The following is a 21,968-nucleotide window of genomic DNA, read 5'->3' on the forward strand; positions in this document are numbered from 1 at the left end:
AAGATTCCCATATGTCGGAAAATTCAGTAATGGTACAAAAAAGCATTGCACACATTTCAAACGTCTTCCTTGCGAAACGCATCAAACACTACAACCCCCTCGTCCCACAACTTTCTCAGATCTTCAACCAACGAACTTAGATAAACATCAATTTCATTTCCTGGTTGTCTTGGGCCCGATATCATCATAGACAACATCATGTATTTTCGCTTCATGCACAACCAAGGAGGCAAATTGTAAATTACTAGCAGAACTGGCCATGAACTGTGTTGCGTGCTTAAGGTGCCATATGGATTCATTCCATCACTGGCGAGGCCAAGTCAAAGATTTCTTGGCTCTTTCCCAAAATCTGAATACAAACCATCAATCTTCTTCCATTGTGAGCAATCAGCCGGATGACGAACCAGTCCATCAGAAATCCTTCCATTTGCATGCCATGTAAGGTCTTTTGCGCCGTCCTCATTAGCAAAAAGATGCTTAAACCTTGGAATGATTGGAAGATACCACAAAACCTTCGCTGGCGGGTCCTTGTTTGAGTTTTCATCATAACTGCTTTCCTCTTCATCCTTGACTTTGTACCGTGAAGTCCCACAGATAGGGCATTTGGACATTTCTTGGAATTCATGCCTATAGAGTATGCAATCATTGGGGCAAACATGAATCTTCTGGTACTCCATACCCATGGGACACAATATCTTTTTCGCCTTATAGTAAGTTTTAGGCATCATGTTGTCCTCTGGAAGCAGATTGTGCACTACCTCAAGCAGTGAGCTAAAACTTTTGTCACTCCATCCATACCTGGCCTTCACATTAACCAGACTTAACACCGCAGACAACAGGGTTAAGGAATTCTTGCACCCTGCATACAAAGGCTTCTTTGAATCACTCTGCAATCCATCATACACAAGGGCGTGTGCTTGCTGGAAAAACTCTTGTCCAAGGTCACAAATCATGTCCTCCAAGCGATCTCCCATTTCTACATCAAACAGTTCAGATTGGGACCCACTCTGCATGTCTGTGACTTCACCATGCCATATCCACGTTGTGTAATTCTTCTTAATCCCATCACAAAATAGATGGTCTTGTAAGTCGTCCAATAGTTATCATCTTCCGTTCAAACAATTGATGCAAGGACAATAATATTTTCCTTCTTCATTCGGTCGACCTCTTTCTAAAGAAAATTGCAAGAACTGCTCCACGCCATCCTCATATTCTGAGCTCATGCGACTTTGATTGATCCAACTTCGATCCATCTAAGCAATTCCATGCATGAAAATCTCACTTTTTTATTTATAGGTGTGGCCCTATCCCATTTAGGAAGAATGTCTTTTATGTTAGCCTCAAACGTCATGGTTAGCATTATTTTGAACAATTTGACTAAATTTCGGCAGCATTTCACATTGGTCTCCAAGTACACGACATGACATCGGTGAAATTAATTTCTTGATAATCAAGTATGCACTCAGAGAACAAGTTGAAATGCATTGTACTGAAATTTCATCAAATTAATCAAAATAATAATAACCTTAACGAATGAATCTAACATAAAAATACCAGTCTCCCCAAACTGTCCAAACGGACAATTCAAGAATAAATACAATGACTAATGCAAACTGTCCGCAAGAATCATTGCATTTAGTCTCAAACGGGAATCTAAGGTTCACTCAGCATGAACAACAGTTGTTTATATAGAAAATTACATTGATGACATACAAGAACATACAAAAGGTAAATTTCAATTACAGACAAATATAGACATCAACAGTTCTTTATGTAAGTAATTTCAAATTCTGGGTTTGGAGGGTGCTTATGCTTTATTATTAGTTGGGTATATGAGTTTGTGTGTGTGTGTGTGTGTGTGTGTGTGTGTGTGTCTGTGTCTTTGTGTGTGATGAGGGCGTGTGTGTCTTTGTGTGTGATGAAGGTGTGTGTGTGTCTTTGTGTGTGATGAGGGTGTGTGTGTGTGTGTGTGTGTGTCTTTGTGTGTGATGAGGGTGTGTCTCTGTGTGTGTATCATGAGCATGTGTCTCTGTGTGTGTATCATGAGGGTCTATGTGTATCATGAGGATGCGTGTAGTTGTGATGCTAGTAAAATTTGAGGGCAAACTAGTGATCAATGTTGTTTTGTGTGATTACAGATTATGGAAATGTATCCATTATTGCTTTAAGTGTGAAGGACCCTGTTAGTGTGAAGGAGAGGAGGGAACGTTTTCTGCAGGGTTTGGGCTTAGCAGATTCTACAAACCAACTATGTTGTGCCTAAAAGCAAGGATGAAATCCTCACTTTGTCTTGGATGACTTTAGCTATGAAGTCACTTTGTGAAAGTCACAATGACATATGGACCCTTATGACTGCCCTTGAGCTTCCTGTGAGTGATTGGGAGGACAAATGGATTGATGTGTACTTGGACATAAGTTCAAAGTTGCTAGACATTTGCAATGCATTTAGCTCCGAGCTTTCATGTCTGAACCAGGGAAACCTTCCTCTTAAGTGTGCACTGCACAATTTAGACTCTGCCTCTTCAAAGCAGTATCTTCAGGCATGTTCCCTACTTGATGATTGGAGACAGCATGTTAGTTCTAGGAACCCTAGAATTGAGAAATGTAGTTTTATGTTAGATAATCTTGTGGGCTCACTTGATCTTCCTAAGGTTAAAAATTTTGCCAAAGGAAAGGTTTTGATGTAAGCTATGTATGGAGTTAAGGTGGAGACTGTATTTATTTGCAGGGTGTTTACTGCAGCATTCTTTGGCTCGTCAAAGAAGTTATCAGACTTGAATGTGGCCGACATACATTCATGGGCTCCATATTTTAGAATGTTGTAGAATCTTGTAAATGAGGAAATTAGAGTTAGATTTTCTGGTGGTAAATTTACTGTATTGAATGAGTTGGAAGCGGTTGATGCCTCTGTGAAGATATTATATCCTACTATTCAGGATGGTGTAGATACCATTGAGACAGAATAGCTTGTAAAGACTGTTGAGGAATTACGTGTAAGTGCCGAGAAGCTTTCACAAGGAATTGATCTTCTTGCAAAGGGAGTAGATGAGTTTTTTCAAGCCGTTATGACTAGTCGCGATACTTTGCTCAGCTCTGTGAGGTTTGATAAAACTGTAAATGATCGTTCCCCAGGCCGTAACAACAATTTATCTACCAAAAAATGGTATTGGGCTTGCAAATTGATTATTTGTTATATACTTTCCAAATTATTCAATAAATACTACTTTCATGGCATTGCACTTTATGTTGTACTTAGCAACAACTGGTGCGTATAAATCAAACAGTTCTACAACTCTACCAGTAATGCATACAAAAACAATTTCAAAGTAGTTTTCAAATAAAACATATAAATACCTGAGTTTGAGGCTTCAGCACAATTGACTTTCCAGCAATGACCGCAAGACCACTTTTAATTTCGAAACAGCAATGACCTCTGGCTTCTCAACAATGCCTATGACCACAGGATCAACAATGGCTAAAATCGCTCCTAATGGAATCTAAAAATAGTATGGCAGCATAATTTAGTGTTTAGCAAATTTAAAATTGAGATTCTCCATGCAGCTTCTTTAAAAACTATCACGTAAGTAACACCAGCGGTGTTATCCTTTTCAAGACCAATTCAAAACTATATCAATAATTGTGGGTAATGATCGAGCTTATGTCACGACTAGTTTAATTTCAAAGTCAACAGAAGCAGAATAAATCTTATCCTAATAATAATAGCAAGAATTTTATAGCTTTATATCAACTTAAGTGAACTCAAAAGGTACGAATGTTCACACACACCATAAGTCATTAAAACAACTCTAACTCCTAGCTAGTTATCAATTATATAGACTCTTTTGTATATAGCAGAATTATAGCAACTTAATACTGTACCAAACAGTTTTCATTTGGTTGAGATTCTCCACGACTAAAACTAAATGAATGACAAACTCTTCATTCTGGTTCACATGCACTCTTGTGGTTCTCTTTTCTGCCACCCTACTATGTTTGCAACCTAAAAGCACTGTTAGTGCCTTAGGAAATGACACAGACCAATTATCATCTCTCAGATTCAAAGAAGCAGTAGAAAACAACCCTTTTAATGTCTTGGCTTCTTGGAATAGTTCAACTCACTTTTGCAAGTGGCATGGAGGCACATGCAGCCTCAACCATCAAAGGGTTAGTGCCCTTAACCTGCAAGGGTATGCCTTAAGGGGGTTGATAACACCTGAGATAGGTAATCTCACCTTAGATGCTTCTTCTATAGTTAAAGTGTGTGTTTGTATTAATGTTTTGTCATCCATTGCAGACATTCCTAGGAACCAAGTGTGGCTGCAAGAATTTGTATGATCTCCGTTAAATGGAGTTTTAATGAGTAATAAAACACAGCAAAAACTATCAGTTTTTTTTAAGAGTTCTTGGGGGCAAAAGGAACATTCTTGGCTATCCCAGTTGCTGACTTCTATTTTGGCTAGGTCCCAAGAGTCTAATATTTTTAACCTTTTTTGAATAGAAGGTTACTTGTCCATTTTTTTTAACAGAAAGTGAAGCAAGTAGCACAGTCCCATCAACGGCAAAAGAAACCTGAATTTCCCGATTCGAATGGAAAGAAATAAGACAAAGCAATCAAAGATTAATTCCAATATATGAACTTTCAGAAAATAAGCTGGAGGCACAGTCAAATACTACCTTGGCTAATGTCTAGAAATCAAAAGAAAACCAGGGCATAAGGTTAAATGGGGCAGTTATCACCTTCCTGGATGGGGGGCTTTGTTCTGAAACAGAAACTAAAGTTCATTAAAGAGTGTATAAGGCACTGGAGTCTATCCAATGGTGATGTCAATGCTAGAAAAGTCCAGAATTTAAAAAGGGAGTTGAATGCTTTGGAGGCTGGTTTCAATGATAGAACTCTATCTCAAGATGAAGTGAGCCTTAAGAAATCACTTCAAGACCAACTTTGGAATGCAGCTTATGCATTTGAATCTATGTTGAGGCAAAAGGCTAGAGTGAAGTGGTTAAAAGAAGGGGACAACAACTCAAACTACTTTCATAGATTGATCAATCATAGAAGGAGACAAAATGTTATTCAAGGTCTCCTCATAGATGGTGTGTGGGTGCATGATCCTAGCAGTGTTAAAAATGCAGCTCTTCATTATTTCAAGGATAGATTTTCTAAGGAGAATTATACAAGGCCAACCCTGGATGGTGTGCAGTTTCCTTCTCTTGGCCAAAGAGAAAAGGAAAGCCTTGTAGCTAGATTTTCTGAATTGGACATAAAATTAGCGGTGTGGGATTGTGGTGGGGACAAAAGTCCTGGTCCGGATGGCTTAAATTTCAATTTCATTAAGCATTTTTAGGAGACTTTGAAACCTGACTTTATTAGGTTCATGGATGAGTTTTACATCAATGGCACTTTCCCCATTGGAAGCAATGCATCGTTTCTAGCTCAATGACCCTTAATCTTTTAATGATTATAGACCTATCTCTCTTATAGGTTGTGTCTATAAAATTGTGGCCAAAGTTCTGGCTAAAAGGTTGGCCCTTGTGTTGCCTCATCTTATAGATGAAAGGCAAACAACGTTCATGATGGTGTCCTGATTTCTAATGAGGCTATAGCTGAGGCTAAGCCAAAAAACAAATTTTCATTGATAAGAAAATTTAGATAAAGGGAAAAACCATCTCTTTCATCTCTACCAATTTTCATTGAGTTACATTGGTCATTAATATTTTTTAAGACATTATCTTTCCCTTTATTTCTCTTTGTTAGTTTGTTATATTAATAATTTTATCTCACTTTCCAGCTTACTGAAGAAAACAACATTGTGAACTTTAATGGTGATAATATTGAATTTGACCACATTGGAAATGGCACTGACTTTGCTTCTTGCATACTAGCATCAACAAACATTGAACATAATCTACAGTAAATTGGTATCTTACACTTTCATTTATACCATTATTTCTTTATAAATTACAAATTTTAATCTGAATGAACACATGAAACTGCTGCACGCAAGTAGTCAATGGTTGTTGTTTCATCTTACTAAGTTTTCAATGTTCTAAAAAGTATTTCTGTCAAGGTCTTGTTGGTAGGTAAATACTAAACTTGTAGACCATGCCCAACAAGCCAACAGGGCAACAGAGAATTACCCAAATTCACTGTGCTTTAGTTATTTGTGCCACTCAGGATAATGTTAGAGCCTTAAAATGTATCCTGAGGTGTTTTGAGAAGGTTTCTGGTCTTAAGATAAATTATTCTAAAAGCCATTTCGGCTGCCTGGGTAAATCAGAGGGCTGGTGCAGGGATGCAGCTCAATTTCTCAATTGTAGTCAACTGGAATTTCCTTTATCTTATCTTGGAATTCCAGTAGGGATGAGTGCTAAAAGCTGGACTATATGGCAGCCTATTATAAGGAAGTTTGAGGCCAAGCTTGTAAAATGGAAGCAAAAATATCTTTCTATGGGTGACAGAATAACTCTCATTAATTCAGTCTTAATAGCTTTACCCATCTCATTTGATTCCATGTACATTTTCATTCAATTTTTAGTCCTTATATGACTTTTTAATATATTTAACATGGTATTTGATTCTATTGGAATTTGTTGAAAAGTTTGAATACATGTAACCAGATAAGTATTTAATCCGTTTGTTTTGTAGTTATGGAAATTTCAATACAGATAAGTGTTTCAATTTTACCTTTTAATTAAACTAGCACTCTTATGCAGGTAACAGAGAATGAAAAGAAGATAAGTCAATGATGATCAATACATGTGTAATTTAGATAGAATTTGACATGATCTGATCATTGAAAAATTTGTCTTATATTACTATTCCAGTTATTAGATACTTTTAACTATAATTATATGGTATATACGTTTTTCTTGATATAAATTATTTTCAGTTATTCCATATCTATTATTGCGTAAATATATTTTTTTATTCTATATTAGCAGAATTTGTCATGAGCTATTGATTGCATAAACAATAGGCTATTAATTAAACATGTCAAGAAAAACAAAGTATAGGAATCAACTAAAGTCATTTTTCACACTGCATGCTTTACGGGAAAAATTTTCAGTTTATATTTTTCTATCATTTATATATCATGAAGTTAGACTACACATCTTTAAATTTGTATTATAAACAGAATAATTAATTAATTTACGGCTACAAACAATTTAATTAGTACATAACGTAAGGTAGCATAGAGGGTGTGTACGCACGAGTTACCTACTAGTTAAAGTCATAATTTTTTTTTTCCATTTTTACATTATGCCGACATGACAAATCTCCCGACATATTTGATTTTCACATAACAAAGGTATTGTGAAATTTCTCCCAACAAATTAATGTAAAGTTTATGTCAATTTGTTCTTATCATAAACACTGAATACTTACATCTCATTAAATTTGCTAGTTATTTATGAACAAAGTGACCAATACAAAATTTTCACACACAAAAAATATAGTTTTATGAAAATGTATTTTTTTATGTGGATTTATATGATAAAATTATAAGAAAATCAAATAATCATAATTTTATTCTTTATATAAAAAAAATCAAAAGTGAATTTTCTCTCTCCATGAATTACAAATTAAAGGTGTATTTGGGTTTCAATCACATTGAACATAACCGACATTTTCTCTAATCCATCATCGGTGTTCTTATTTTTTTGGTTTTATGTATTTGAATCCAGAGAGAATAAAGGAAATTAGCATTCCGTGCGGATGATGTTATCTCATAGTTAAAAATGAAACATTATATATTTAAGAATATATACAATTGTAAAGTTATGTTTAATTACATTTGGTTATAAATGATTTTATGTATTGACATTATTGGTTTTATTAACTATTTCTTATAATTAATAGTAATTATTTAATAATAATATAAAAATTTATATTGTAAAATTATTTGAAATGGTCTGTTTTTTTATTTGTAGGTTTGGATAATATTAAAAAACAGATAGAATATTAAAAAAAATTAAAAAAACAATATTGATTTTCTTAAAAATTGATGTTGTGGTACATATGGCAAAGTCAATTCTTCCAAAAATTGGTGTTGTGGTGCACTCACAACATCAATTTTCCTAAAAATCAATATTTTCGTCTGCATCACAATACTTGTTTTTAGGAAAATTGATATTATCAGGTGTACCGTAACATCGATTTTTCTAAAAATTGATATTAATTTTTGCATATTTTACATTTTTTGGTTTATTATTTGTTATACAATATTGATTTTTTTAAAAATTAATATTGTATAATATATATTAATATCGGTTTTGTACAACTAATGTTAAAATTGATATTTTTAACGTTAGTTTTTTTAACATTAATTATAAATTAATGTTGAAAGTAAAAAAAAACAATATTAAAAGCTTATTTTTTAATAATTTAAATGTCTTTTCACTTATGAGTCCTCATGAGCTTTTTAGTTCTTAAGGTTTTAAAGTCCTAATTTAACCCTACTTTTTTTTCCTTTTTCACATTATGTCGACATCGCTGATCTCCCGACATATTTGATATTCACATAACAAAGGTATGCGAAATTTTCTCCCAACAAATTAAAATTTATGTCAATTTCTTCTTATATATCATAAACACTAAATAATTACATTCTCATTAAATTTGTTAGATATTTATGAACAAAGACACCAATACAAAATTTTCACACAGAAAAAATCTAGTTTAATGAAAATGTTTTTTTTTTCATATGGATTTTTCATATGATAAAATTATAAGAATTTTATGTTTATCTCTCTTAATTTAAGAACATTAAATAATCATAATTTTATTAGAACTTTTAAATATGTATAAAAAAATATAAGACGATAATGAACATCCTAGTTTTATTCTTTATAAAAAAAATCACAAGTGAAGTTTTCTCTCTCCATGTATTATAAATTAAAGGTGTATTTGGGTTCCAATCACATTGAACGTAGCCGACTTATGCATCATCGGTGTTCCTATTTTTTTCGTTTTATGTATTGAAAAGTACAAAAAAACGTTTATTATACCTCTAAAACAACAATCTAATTCTAAATTACCCTAAATAGTAACATTCCATCTCTACTAGTATGTATGGATGATCATATAAGTTGAGAATTCAACCTACTCAGCATGTTCAATCAATGCACTGGTTGTGCATCTGTACTCGTGGTCCACACAGAGTTATAGCAAGTTGAAACGTGGCCAAAACATCCATGAATCTAGCAATGAAACAAAAACAAATCACGTTGCGAGGTTTCCACTTTCAAGTGATATATATACGAATGATAGGGGGAGTTATATATGCATACCACATAATTATTAATCTTCAACTTATATCTGCTCAACACAAATGCAAGAATCTTGTTGACAATGTAGGGTCACCATTCAATATATTTAACTATTAATGATTTAATTTATTTTGCATATAAATTCAATTAATTGATTTAATGATAAAAAAAGACTTAATCTGATTTTGGTTCTTATAAAAAAAGATTTTTTTTCAATAATCACCTTTATCTTTCAAAAATTCAAAATTATTGTTTGATGTTTTTTTTTTTAAAATGAGTCATTTTAATACATATTTAAAAGATCATAAATGATTCAACTGTGTTAACTTCCGGTTAATGTGAGTGTTATAAGTTTCCGGTACTGTTAATTTAAAAGATCATAAAAGATTATAAGAAAAATATGAGTTAATTTGTTTTTTTTAATTTATCCATAAAAATTCAATTCAAGATTTATTCAGCCTGTTTATGTGGCACGTACACCTATGATTATTGGGGGACTTAGGAGAAGATAAATATATAATTTTTTTCTTTTATTTTACGATAAGAAATAATTTTAATTTTTTTAAAATTAAAAAACAAACTATATTTTAATCATATACTATGCTCTTTTCTAATCAAATAAACTTTTATAAAGTGATACCAATAATAAGTAGTCAACCTATCTATAGAATCTACGTTGGAATATCATATGTATATATCACCAAGACTAGCACGCCACTCCAAATGAGAACAATGATAACTAGGAATGAGCAAATAAACCTAGACGCATGAGTTATAAAGTTAATTTAGTAGTTAAAGGAAGAAAAGGAAGTAAAGTTAATTTAGTAGTTAAAGGAAGAAAAGGAATAAGTGATGAATCGATTTTCAAATTTTTCTTACTAACAAATCAAACATAATAAATTAATAATTAGCATTGAATTTTTTTTAAAAAAAGAAAGTGACCTTGGAGTAACAAAAAAACAGCCGAAATCGAGAAAAATATTGTCTTTCAGTTGTGTTTGGGTGGGTTAGCGGCTAATTCGAGTCATGCAATCAATTTAGAACGGTTTAAATTCAGTTAGGACCCATAACTATATTTCTAGTTTTATTATTTTGACTCTGTTAAGTAGATATTTTCAATATTCTTTTCATTCTCTTTTTAATGTGCATTTTAGGTACTATATATCTTCTAATTAACCAGAAAAATTAATCTCTGTATCATTTAAACTATATTTGTTTTGTATTTATTTGTATACTTGAATTTTTTAATTGTCCAATAGTTTCTTTTTATTCTCTTTTATCTCTTTCTCAATTAAATATAGATATTTTTTTCAAAAAATATTAATTCTTAAAAAAGTCTTATTTTAAAATTTAAATAATTTAAAATCTAATTCATATATTTAAATATATTTATTTATTATAAATTTTAATTATGTAAAATTAAAAAAATATCAAATATAATATATAACTAAAATAATAATTTAATATATGAGATTGGCCCTACAACTTAAATTTTTTGGATCCATCATTGCTTATATATAAAACTTAAGGTGGATTGGTTCATAATATTAAAGCCAAATTACCTTCATACACTTACAAACATACTATGAAGCCCAGTTTGACTCATTAACACATCAGATTTCAAAAATAAGAATCCCAACACAAACTCAAAGCACAACTCAAAAAACCTAAAAAGTAAAATCCTCAACAAGCTGCTCATGCATTGATTGGAAGAATGGTGTGGTGCGACAGAACATGACATAGCTGACATGCTCAGCGGTTCCCCTAGCCATGTGTGTGAGAAGAGATCGACATCGAAACAGACACATAGAGAGAGTGAGTGAACGTAGCTTGCTAACGAGAGAGAAAAACAATAGTGATGGCGACGACATCTCAAAGCTTGTTGACGAGAGAGAAATGATACCGCATGAGGGAGTTGAGAGTGATGCAATTTTGCAAGCACAAGTGTATCATCATTTTGTTCATGGAGAGACAAATAAAAGGAGGAAATAAAAAGGGAGATGTTGTCGGGAATTACACTAGGACAACGGAGTGTCGATCTATGTCAGTGGTAGCACAAGACCTTATTTGCACCAACCCAACCACACCAACCTGGACCCATCAAAACCGAAACCCACCCAAATCGAAAGTGTACTTCTAACCCATTGCATGCACACCCTAATGATAACTTCTACTTTTCCCTAAAAACCAAGCTTAAGCACAAAAATTTATAGTAAAAAAATAATATTAAAAGAAGAAAAATACTAACCAATTACCTAAGGACACTGGTTAAGAAATTAATAGGAGAAAGTTTTTTTTTTTTATTGAGATGTATAAAATTATGTTGTTTATGATATTTTTTATGCTTCTCTATGATTTTCACATTAAAAACTTTTTCCTTTTAAGAAACATGTTAGCCAGACCTTTAAAAGAATGGTTTTAAAACATAATTAGAACAATCATGCTTGCTTTCCCTGCTTAGTGAACCGCACAACCCCTGTGACGAAAGAGAATAAAGGAGAGAGCCTAAAGAAAGAGAGTAAAAGGATGAAGTAAAAAATAAAACCTTGTAACGTTGTTCAACTAACACGTGATGACAACAAGACAATTTTTACAATATTATTAATAACATTACATATCAACTAGTTAGATCACTTGTGAGATATAAGCTTTGTTCAGTGGCTGGGAAAGGGATAAAAAAGGGGGAGAGATCATGAGTTTGAATTCTCTCATTATTTGATGTTTTTAACAAAACTAACATTTATCGATTATAAAATTAAATATTCCACTTTTCACATGCCATAAAATCATCCAAACTCTTTTCAATTTTAACTATATACTGTTTTTATTCCTTTTTATTTATCTTTTAAGGTTATTGTATAAAAATCAAGAAATTTAATAAATTTTCTTAATCTATAACAATATATAAAAGGAATATCTCCTTTTGGTGTACACCTTTAGTTTGATTTTTTTCCCATAAATTAATTAGAAAATTACTATCTATTATTCTTTCCCTCAACTACTCATGTGTAACCAAGACAACACGTGTAAGTTGGTTTCTAACTTATGGAGATTACTTTGTCTGTTTTAAACACAACCTTAAGTGTTACTACTAATTTAGGGGAGGACGTTACACATTTTCTCTCTCTAGTTTCTCAATTATATATTTTTCCTTTTTGACAAAACAATCTCAAGCAGGATTAATTCTGCCTATCTAGTGGACTGCAACATCTCTTCAATCTTCCTTCTTAATCATCCTTCTTATGCTTTGGTGAGCCTTCTCCTTTTTCAATTTCCTTTTATTCTTTTTCTATGTTTTTACTCTGAATTTTAATGTCACATACGTGCTATTCACATGCTCCCATCAATTGATTAGTGACCTTTCTTTCAATTGATGGCAATGTTGCATTCTTAACTACAACTTCAGTTCTTTGCTTAGAAGTAACTATTTGCTTCAAAAATGGAATTTTATGTTGAAATTTTTTCTTAATTTTGGGATGTTTTTATTGTTACTTCCTTTTTTTGTTGTTACTTTTTGGTTTTCCATCTAACCACATGTAATATGCACATATGCTTCCATAGAGTTTTTGGTATTCCATCTAATCACATTCAATCTTTTTTATTTTCATCTTTTAATTTTTTTTAACTTATTAACACTCCCTTCTTAATTTATAATATGATGCGTCATACTTATAAGAGAAATTACAATTTTTTTAGGATAAATTATAATTTTTTTTAGTTTATAATATGACCTGTATGTTAATTTTAATTTATTTTTATTAAAAATACATGATACAACCAATCACATGTATAACAATTACAATAATACTTTAACACAATAAAAATACAGATACCTAAGAATTTGTCAAATGCATTTTGTATTATATAAAATTAATTTATGTATTATATCAATGTTTATTTTCTGCATATACATATTATATAAAATTTTATTCAACATATTTTATATACAACTACGCATATACATTAATATGCATCAAATTTAACACATTAAAAATATAATAGCAAAATAGAAATGTGGACACATAGGCACAATCACGCCAATGTTTTTGCTAGTCTTAATAAAATAATTATGAGGTATTCTATATTACCTTTTTATTTTTATTTTTACTCTAAAATAAATATATATTAATAGAATTTTTCATTTCTAATTTCATAATAAATATGTATATTAGTAAAAAAGAAATGGTAGGAAGTTATAAATAGTGATCTAATGTTATCTTATACTACTATAAAAGTGACTTTCTACATCGGTTAAATACAACATACAACGTCAGTTAACAACCATCATCGTTGCGAACATCGTAGAAAGGTGTCTTACATTCTACGCCGGTTGCCTAGAACCGTCTTAGAAGATGTTACATTCTAAGGCAGTGTCAGAGATGCGACCTTCGTAGCATGCAACACATTCTAAGACGATCACATGGCAAGGGCCGTCTTAGAATGCATTATATTCTAAGACGGTCACGTGCCAATGACCGTCGTATAATGTATTATATTCTAAGACGGTCACGTGACAAGGACCGTTTTAGAATGTATTACATTCTAAGACGGTCCTTGCCACATGATCATCTTAGAATGTGTTGCATTCTATGACGGTCGTGGACCCATGACTGTCTTAAAATGTAATGCATTCTACAACGGTCTTCCCAGAACCGTCATAGAATGTGTTATTTTTTTAAAAAAAATTAGCCTTATTTGTTCTTTGACATTTATAGTAATTCAGATCACATTTTTGTTATTATCAAACTCCTAATAATTTTTACAACATATACCATTTTATAGCTGAAAAAAACTTGTTATTATTAAACACCTAATCATTTGTACAAGGTATATCATTTTACTGCTGCAAAAAAAAAAAACCATATATAGAAAGGTTCAAAGGGAATAATGAAAAAAAGTGCATAAATGTATATATCTATCTACTCCTATGTTAAAATTAAAAAGAAAACATTGCCAAAGCTTGTGAGCACATTGTCTTCATAGTGAGCCATGTTGAGTTTAGCACCAATCATGCAACTTGTTAATGATTCACTAACTTTTGCATGCCTAAATAAACAAAGCATACAAACCAAATCAGAATGTGACAACTAGAAATTTAGCAATTAATGACAAAAAATAAAATCACAGAAATAGAAAGGAAAAAATATGAAGGTGTGTGAACCTGCATCGCGGTTGCCTCTAGTGGATCTAGAGTGCATGTAAGTTGGTTGTTTTGTCTCATACATAGGTTGAATATTTCTATGTGAGGTAGATGGTCGGTTTCCACTTGAACTTAGTTGGCCAGTATGACTATCAGTATGATCACCAGAGGAACTTGGCCTAGTTGACGATGGGATTATGGGTCTTCTTGAACTACTGCCATATCGAGATGAATTGCGTCCCTTCTCTTGATCATGATACTTAAGAGACAAGATAAAAACAAAGTTAAGAACACATGAGTAGAAAGCATACTCATCAAATGAGTATAGTAGATATCTAATAACACGCTTAAATCTCATTGGACTAATAAATTGAGCGAGTAAATTTCTAATTAACATTTGTGGCAAAGTTGTTATCTAAAACTAAAATATTCATATCAATTGCTCCAATCAAAATTTAAGGACTAAAGGTAAACAAACCAAAGTCATCTAAAACTAAAATATTCATCTCAATTGCTCCAATCAAAATTTAAGGACTAAAGGTAAACAAACCAAAGTCATTATCTAATTGGCAACTTTCACCATTTCTTCCATGACGTAAGTACTCCACAATCATTAAACTCCAACCATAAAAATTGATACCAAACGATTGCATGTAACATCTTCACAATATGTCTTGAAAACAATTCATGTGATGAATAATGGAATCTTGTTTAGAAAACAATATTTACCACATCCTTGTGTACTGCTACTTCCTCAAAACTCCTATGTTTGGAGTGATCACCACGAGGACTAGGACTTGTTGGGTTCCTCCGGGAGAAAGCTTCAACAGCACCAGAGAATTTTTCTCGAATCTCTTTCCCAACTGAAATAAGAAATTGAATGATCAAGGAGTATACAAAAATAAATTTCAGAAAAACATAGTAGTTTGACCATTATTGATATGAGCAATGCAAACAATAAAGATAGTTGACCTGATACTTTTTCTGGCTTTCGTACAGATGGTCTTGCATGCATAGCTTTCCACTTTCATGTTGTTATTAAAACAACAATATTATAGTAAGTGACCTCAACTAGAAAGCAAAATCCAAACAAACATGATATAAAAGTACTAACCCGTCCTTTAGAGCTACTGCCACCAATCTGTGGATACTTCCATATAGTCCAATAAAAAATGTAGTCAAATTGATAGCCTGCACTAACAATGTCCAGATAAATTTGCAACCATTTAACATACTATATTCCCATCAAAATATACAGAATAATAATATCCAATGTAGATATCTTGTGTATCAGACCTTCTCGGATAAATAAATTTCGAAAAAGCCTCTTTAAATATGAATAATCAAGCTTGTCTTCAAACCGCAACATTCTGAAGTAGTGAAAATATGATACAAATTCTGAGGGATATGACTTGCAAAGAACCTGTTATACAGGCACAACATTAAGAATTGAAATACAAGAGGAAAGGTAAAGGGAAAAATGTGCAAGTTATGCCAATTGTTGAATGCAAAGAATATATGACTTAAGACTTAAAATGTGAAAATCAACCGGAGAATTTAGTTAATAGCAGAATCCAATATTAGTATATAAGTAAATGTAGTTTAATGCACAAGAGAAACATGCAGTTCATTTTTCTCACAAGTATTCACATTCAAACTCAACAACATTTATGTATCATACATTCAGGTCTAGCTTGTCTTCTAAACCTCTATGTATCATACATTCAGCTCCAACTGCAGATCAGACCAGTCAACAACATCCAACCAAATTCAAAGCATCAAACACTAGATCCAACAGGAATATCAAATTTATCCAAAAGCCACACTGTCTCGGCTAGTAATTATATCTAAAAGCCACACTGACTGGGCTAGTAATTATACCTCTATTGGAGTTGACATTTTCTTCTCACTGATTTTATCATATTTTTGTTTTTTGGTGGTAGCCTTTAGTCCCTGCCAAGGAAGATTGGAAAAAAAGTTGTATGACATAAAAAGATAGTGAGAACAACATTTTTTGATAAACTATAGTAAGAATAATATAAATATCCAAGTCTAGTGCGGGGTAAAGAAAATGTGACTATCAAGTATCTGACCTTCCTCTTAAGAAGTACATGAGCAAATAATTTACCAAGAGATTCCAAATCATCCCTTCTGCTTTGTTCTGCCAGCAAAATAAAGTAAAATTGGGAAAAGAAAGAATGATAATTTTCTAATTATTGCTCGTAAACACAAAACAGAATGAGCCACCATAAGTTCACAACAAATTACTCACCAATTCCAAGATGAGTTTTGACACTTGCAAACTGAGTTGTGCCCGTAAGGTTCTTGTTTTCCCTATGTGCAAGAAAGACAACATTTCACAACAAAATAAATGTAAATTTTATGAATAAACTAAGAAATAGAGCTATATTACTATAGTGAAAATTAAAGTGAAAGAGGAATTTTGCAGAGCTATGCATGGTTGCAAACACAATCACATTCACTGTATTTGACAGTGATCCCAATTAATATTATCATTAATCATTATAGTGAGAGTGAATGACACCAATACTACCTACATTTAGGTAAAGATTATCCACTTGAAAAATGGTTGAATACCTATAGAAGTGATGTAAGGTAAATGGTTAAATACAAGGAAGACATGCAATTAATAAGGCAAGGTTGTTTTTCCCTTAAGTGTTGTTTATCATTTTATATACTAGGCCTTAATATCCTGAAATAATGATGACAAAATTTACTTGTATGGTATGTGCCTAGGAGTCTGAAGATCCCTATATTTTTTTGCAAGGCCATGGTCAATGATGTACACCTGAAATGAGATACCCAACATGATATGAACATAGTTAAAAGAACAAGAATTAAGGTGATGGTGGTGTTGAGAACAACTTTTCTGCCGTCAAATGAACTTGTTGATGATGGTGATGGTGGTGTTGAGACAAGCCTGAAACTGCTCAAATTCTCTTGCAACATTGACCTGAAATTGTTGTCTGAACCCTACTCACCTTGCCTGTATCAATCAAACACACACACCCCAAAAAAGTTACAACTTACAAGGTTTTTTTTTAAAACAAAAAACAAAAAAAAAAAGATTTGTGGTCGCAAAAAACCTATGGCAATTGACCAAACATCAACAATCAAATGATTGTACACATCAAGAGGAAAATAGAGGGTAACATACTGCAAAATTGTAAAGGACCCCACAAGTAGAATTTCTACCAAGACTGTACTTATTGAAGTAAATATACATTTGTACATCATCGTACTTCAACAGCTACATAAATTAGGTTACAGAGACAACGAACCATGAACAAATGTAAACAACATATAACAAATCAGCAACAAAGCATGCTTTGGAAACATCCAAATTTCCCAGCATGAAAATGGTATATTCGGGAAGCTGAGTTTGGTAAAAATGAAGGTTATAATAAGTATTACTAACACAAATGTATATTGCTGCTAAAATAAATGTGAACTGATTCCAATGTGTTTGTAATGAAATGATTGTACAATGAAAATGTATAGTTTCAAGCCAACATGTTCCTATGTTATCTAAATTTTTCCAACTTCCATGTTCTTAATCTGAAGAAAATATCCTGCCCATTTGTTGCGTAGTGTTGTCATGGTCTCTTTGTTTAACGGTGTTCCATCAGAAAACCACTGTAAAATTGTAAATATCAAATGACTGACGTATATAAACACCTTGGAATTAGTGACCTCAAATGATAGTAACAAGTAACACGTGTTATAGTAAACATATCCTATTCCATTCATTCTTCAAACCTCCGCTCACTATGCACCACATCCAATGCATGGCATAATATCCACACTTGTAGCCTCCTGTTTGAACATGACTCTACATGCAATATATTTACTTAAGGTAGTTATTTCAAAGAAACACATGTTAGTAATTGGGAATGGCTATATTGATTTGATATAATGACATACCTTTGGTTCAATCCACTGAGGCACAACTTGATTTGTCTTTCCTTCCAAAGTAGTGCTTAATGTTTTCATTACACTAGTTTAAAAATGACGTTAACGTATATAATCAAATTATCATTGTGTTTATACCCTACAATTGCAACATTTTAACTGACTTTTAATGTTAAAACTAACCTGTTCACTGTAGTCTTGATGTTAACATCATACTTCTTACACAAAGAACAAAACCATACAACAATATTGTCCCGTGAGCACAAAACAACAAGTTGCCAATGTGCCTAGAAGACGAAAAACATTAGTTAGGCAACAATAATGCACATAATATCCACATTCTACAACATCAATTCAACCTACTGATTTAGGTAAGCTCTCAAGTACACTTCTCGTTGTGATTCCTTGACCCATGTTTGAATGTAATGTTGGCATTCTTCATGTTTATTCTTTGCAATGTGGATAGACTAAGGTTCAAGGAAACCATACAATGATCCATAACCTATGCTTGTACTCCAATCATTCATAAACCTGTTTCAAACATTTGACATAAATATTGTTAATGGTATATTTTAACCAACTTGCATCCTCAGTTAACAAATGAAACACCTAGTAAAACAAATCTACTTACATCAGCCACAGTTGTAGTATGGATATGTTCAAACACTTGTCACCTAAAATAATCTCACTAACATCTATGTGTGTGATGAAAAAGCCATCTTTGACATTAGGTATCCCAAATTTTTTCCCATCCCACGGTAACTGAATTGGGTTTTGGTAACTATCAAACAATTTCTTTACCAATTCTCCCAATGGATCAATTGCAGCCACTACATTGTCAATTTTAGCATATTTAACCGGAATGGGCAGACGCTTTTGTGAATCCTACATGGTTAAAGAAAATATCACTTACGCTTACAAACAATTGAACAATGTGACTAGAATTATTATTCAAAGGGAACACTAAATACCTCATCAGATATGGGTTTCACAAGATGTATCGGCCACCCCACGAAAGTGCCAACGGCCTGCCTCACAAATTGAATTTCTGATGTTGGGAAAGGGACCTGAGCATCACCGTGGTATACTTTGACAACACTCACCCTAACCACATCATCTGCATAAGGGACATTGTGTATGGTCGAAGAACTGTCATAGACTTTTCCCAATGCCACTAGTTTAGTTGACTGCTCAGCAACTACATACAAGCCTATGGTATCATCGTGCACATAAGAAGTATCTTTACCTAATGGATTTGTGTCAGCTTCTGCACAACTCCCCTTCATTCTAACCCTTTCACCTAATACTTGTATATCTGGTGGTTGAAGTGGGGGTGAGTGGTATGATGCAATTTGGGATAACTCCAATTTGATTGTTTGTTTCAACTCTTGTTTAATTATCTCCAAAGTGCGTTGGTTTTCCTCTTCTACCTTCCTTCTCCACGCTTCATGTTGGTTCTTGTTATCTTCTTCTACTTCTTTCCTCCATTCTTCCTTCAAGTTATGGATGATTTCAGCCAACTGTCGTTGAGTTATAGATGTAGAGGAAGTGTCGGAGCCACGTGAGGCCTGCCACAGTATTGGCTGATTGTCACACCTATCCCTGCCACAAGGACACAACCTGGATGCTCCGGTTAGCCAATAGTCGTGTTTAATATGTCCTCACGACCTGAAGGAACGAAGCTTCCCTACGTGGTCTTCTTTTCTAAAGAGTTCTGTGAACAACGCAACATCAATTTACAATCCAACGGAGATTGTTATTATACATTTAATTAATTCCCACTGTCAAACACTGAGGTAATTACTCACAATTTTGTCTGATATTTCTTAGGCAACTGTAGAGGTCATCTGGCCATTTCGCTTTGTGCGGGCCATCTTCCACTTGACATGTCTAGAAATGGGGGATGGTGGGTCAACACTCAATGATGAATTTTTAGTAAATTCTGCTTGGTGTTCTCGTGTCTTCCTTTTTTCGTTCATTAATTTTTTTCAAGCAGTTTGTAACCCCCACGAGACAACAAGTGTGGACAGTCATTGAATTTTTGAATTTCCTAAGCCTTTTTCCATATTCCCTTACAAAAAAAACAAAAACATTTTTAAAGGATTAGGAAAAACAAATATGTTAACAAATTCACATCAACTGCATACAGAACTAGGTAGTCAAATAAACCTGCCAATTTGGGGTTTGGTGGCTTTTAGCAAATTCGGCCCAAGTCGTTGCATCAATACCATACTTAACAGAAGGATAATCTTTTGCTTGACCCTCACTATTAGCATAAATGTATTTTGTTGTCAGGGAGGACTTAAATTGCCTCCAGCGAGTAGCGACCGTTGGCATCACCTTCTTTTTCGCATTGTCACCCTCGGGGATGTCAAATTTGCCCTCCAAAACAAAAATGTTAAGTAACAATTAGTGAAATATAATATTTTTTAAATTATTATATGAAATCATATACAAATGTCAACTTAAATAATGACTTACCAAAATGTCATCCCATATTAGATTCTTTAAAGTTTCTGGTACAACATTCCAATTGGAGTGGACAATAGGAATTTTCTCTCATGCGACAACTCCTAGATAACTATGAAACTTTTCTTTATGAGGGCCTGATCCTCTCCCAATGGTAGGATTGACATTAACTATAGGCTGTGGCTGATCCAAGGTTCGAACAGTCAACCTTCTCAGCCGAGTGGATTGTCTAGGCCTCCTAGACATAGCATCCAAAGGAATATCTGAATGTGGAGTGAACCTTGGGGGTGTTGTCATGAGTCTACACAAGTGAAAGAAATAAAGTTACCACAACATGTCAGTTATATAAACAATGTATAAGTATTAAGTTGTAAATATTCAAATACATAAACAAAAACATTATGTGGTATGTTATATACATTACCAGTAAAAACATAAGCAATTACGTATAAATATTATCCCATAAACCTTTATCATGATCATTTCGATTTCCATGTACAACATTCTCCTGATCTTCACCATTTATGAAAGGCATTTGTTGACAAAAAGCTGGCATCTTGCCCACATCAACTAACGAACCATCAATATGGTCACTGATAGAACCACTGACCATCTCGAGTCGCACGGATCTTGGATGTAAAACACTTGTCTAGCTTGCACTGCCATGATGAATGGGTTGTCGTTGTAACCAACCTTTTGCAAGTCTACTAAAGTAAATCCCAATTTGTCTTACCGTACTTTGGTATTTCCATTAACCCATTGACACTTGAAGATAGACACTCTAAATTCATCGTAATCAAGCTCCCAAATATCTTCAATGACTCCATAGTAAGGCATCGATGCTTGAATCAGATTATTATCAAAAACACTACAAAAATGATCTGACTAACCTCAACACTAACCCCACTGTTCTGCACGATACTTTTTGCATCCTGTGACCTTGTGTAAAAAGAATAGCCATTGATATCATATCCCTGCCAGGTTGGAACATTGAGATTTGGACCAACAACTAACAATCTTAGTGTCTTCGAAGCATTGCCATCTGTGAAGATTGTTTGTCTAAACCAGTTAGTGAAAGTTTTGTTGTGTTCTTACAACAACTTCATCTTTTTCATTTTTGGGTTCGTATCTGAGACATGTTCTCTGTGACAATCTATGT

General features: G+C 33.1%; 2 pseudogenes; one reads left to right on the top strand and one right to left on the bottom strand.

The window, feature by feature from the left end:
- The window catches only part of LOC100791427 (protein BPS1, chloroplastic-like), a 15,675-nt pseudogene extending 12,174 nt beyond the window's left edge, over positions 1-3,501 (top strand).
- Positions 3,502-14,340: 10,839 nt separating this feature from the next.
- On the bottom strand, positions 14,341-18,754 carry LOC100791950 (casein kinase 1-like protein 6; annotated as a pseudogene).
- Positions 18,755-21,968: the final 3,214 nt, after the last annotated feature.

The sequence above is a fragment of the Glycine max genome, chromosome 3 (assembly GCF_000004515.6).
Source record: "Glycine max cultivar Williams 82 chromosome 3, Glycine_max_v4.0, whole genome shotgun sequence".
Lineage (NCBI taxonomy): Eukaryota > Viridiplantae > Streptophyta > Magnoliopsida > Fabales > Fabaceae > Glycine > Glycine max.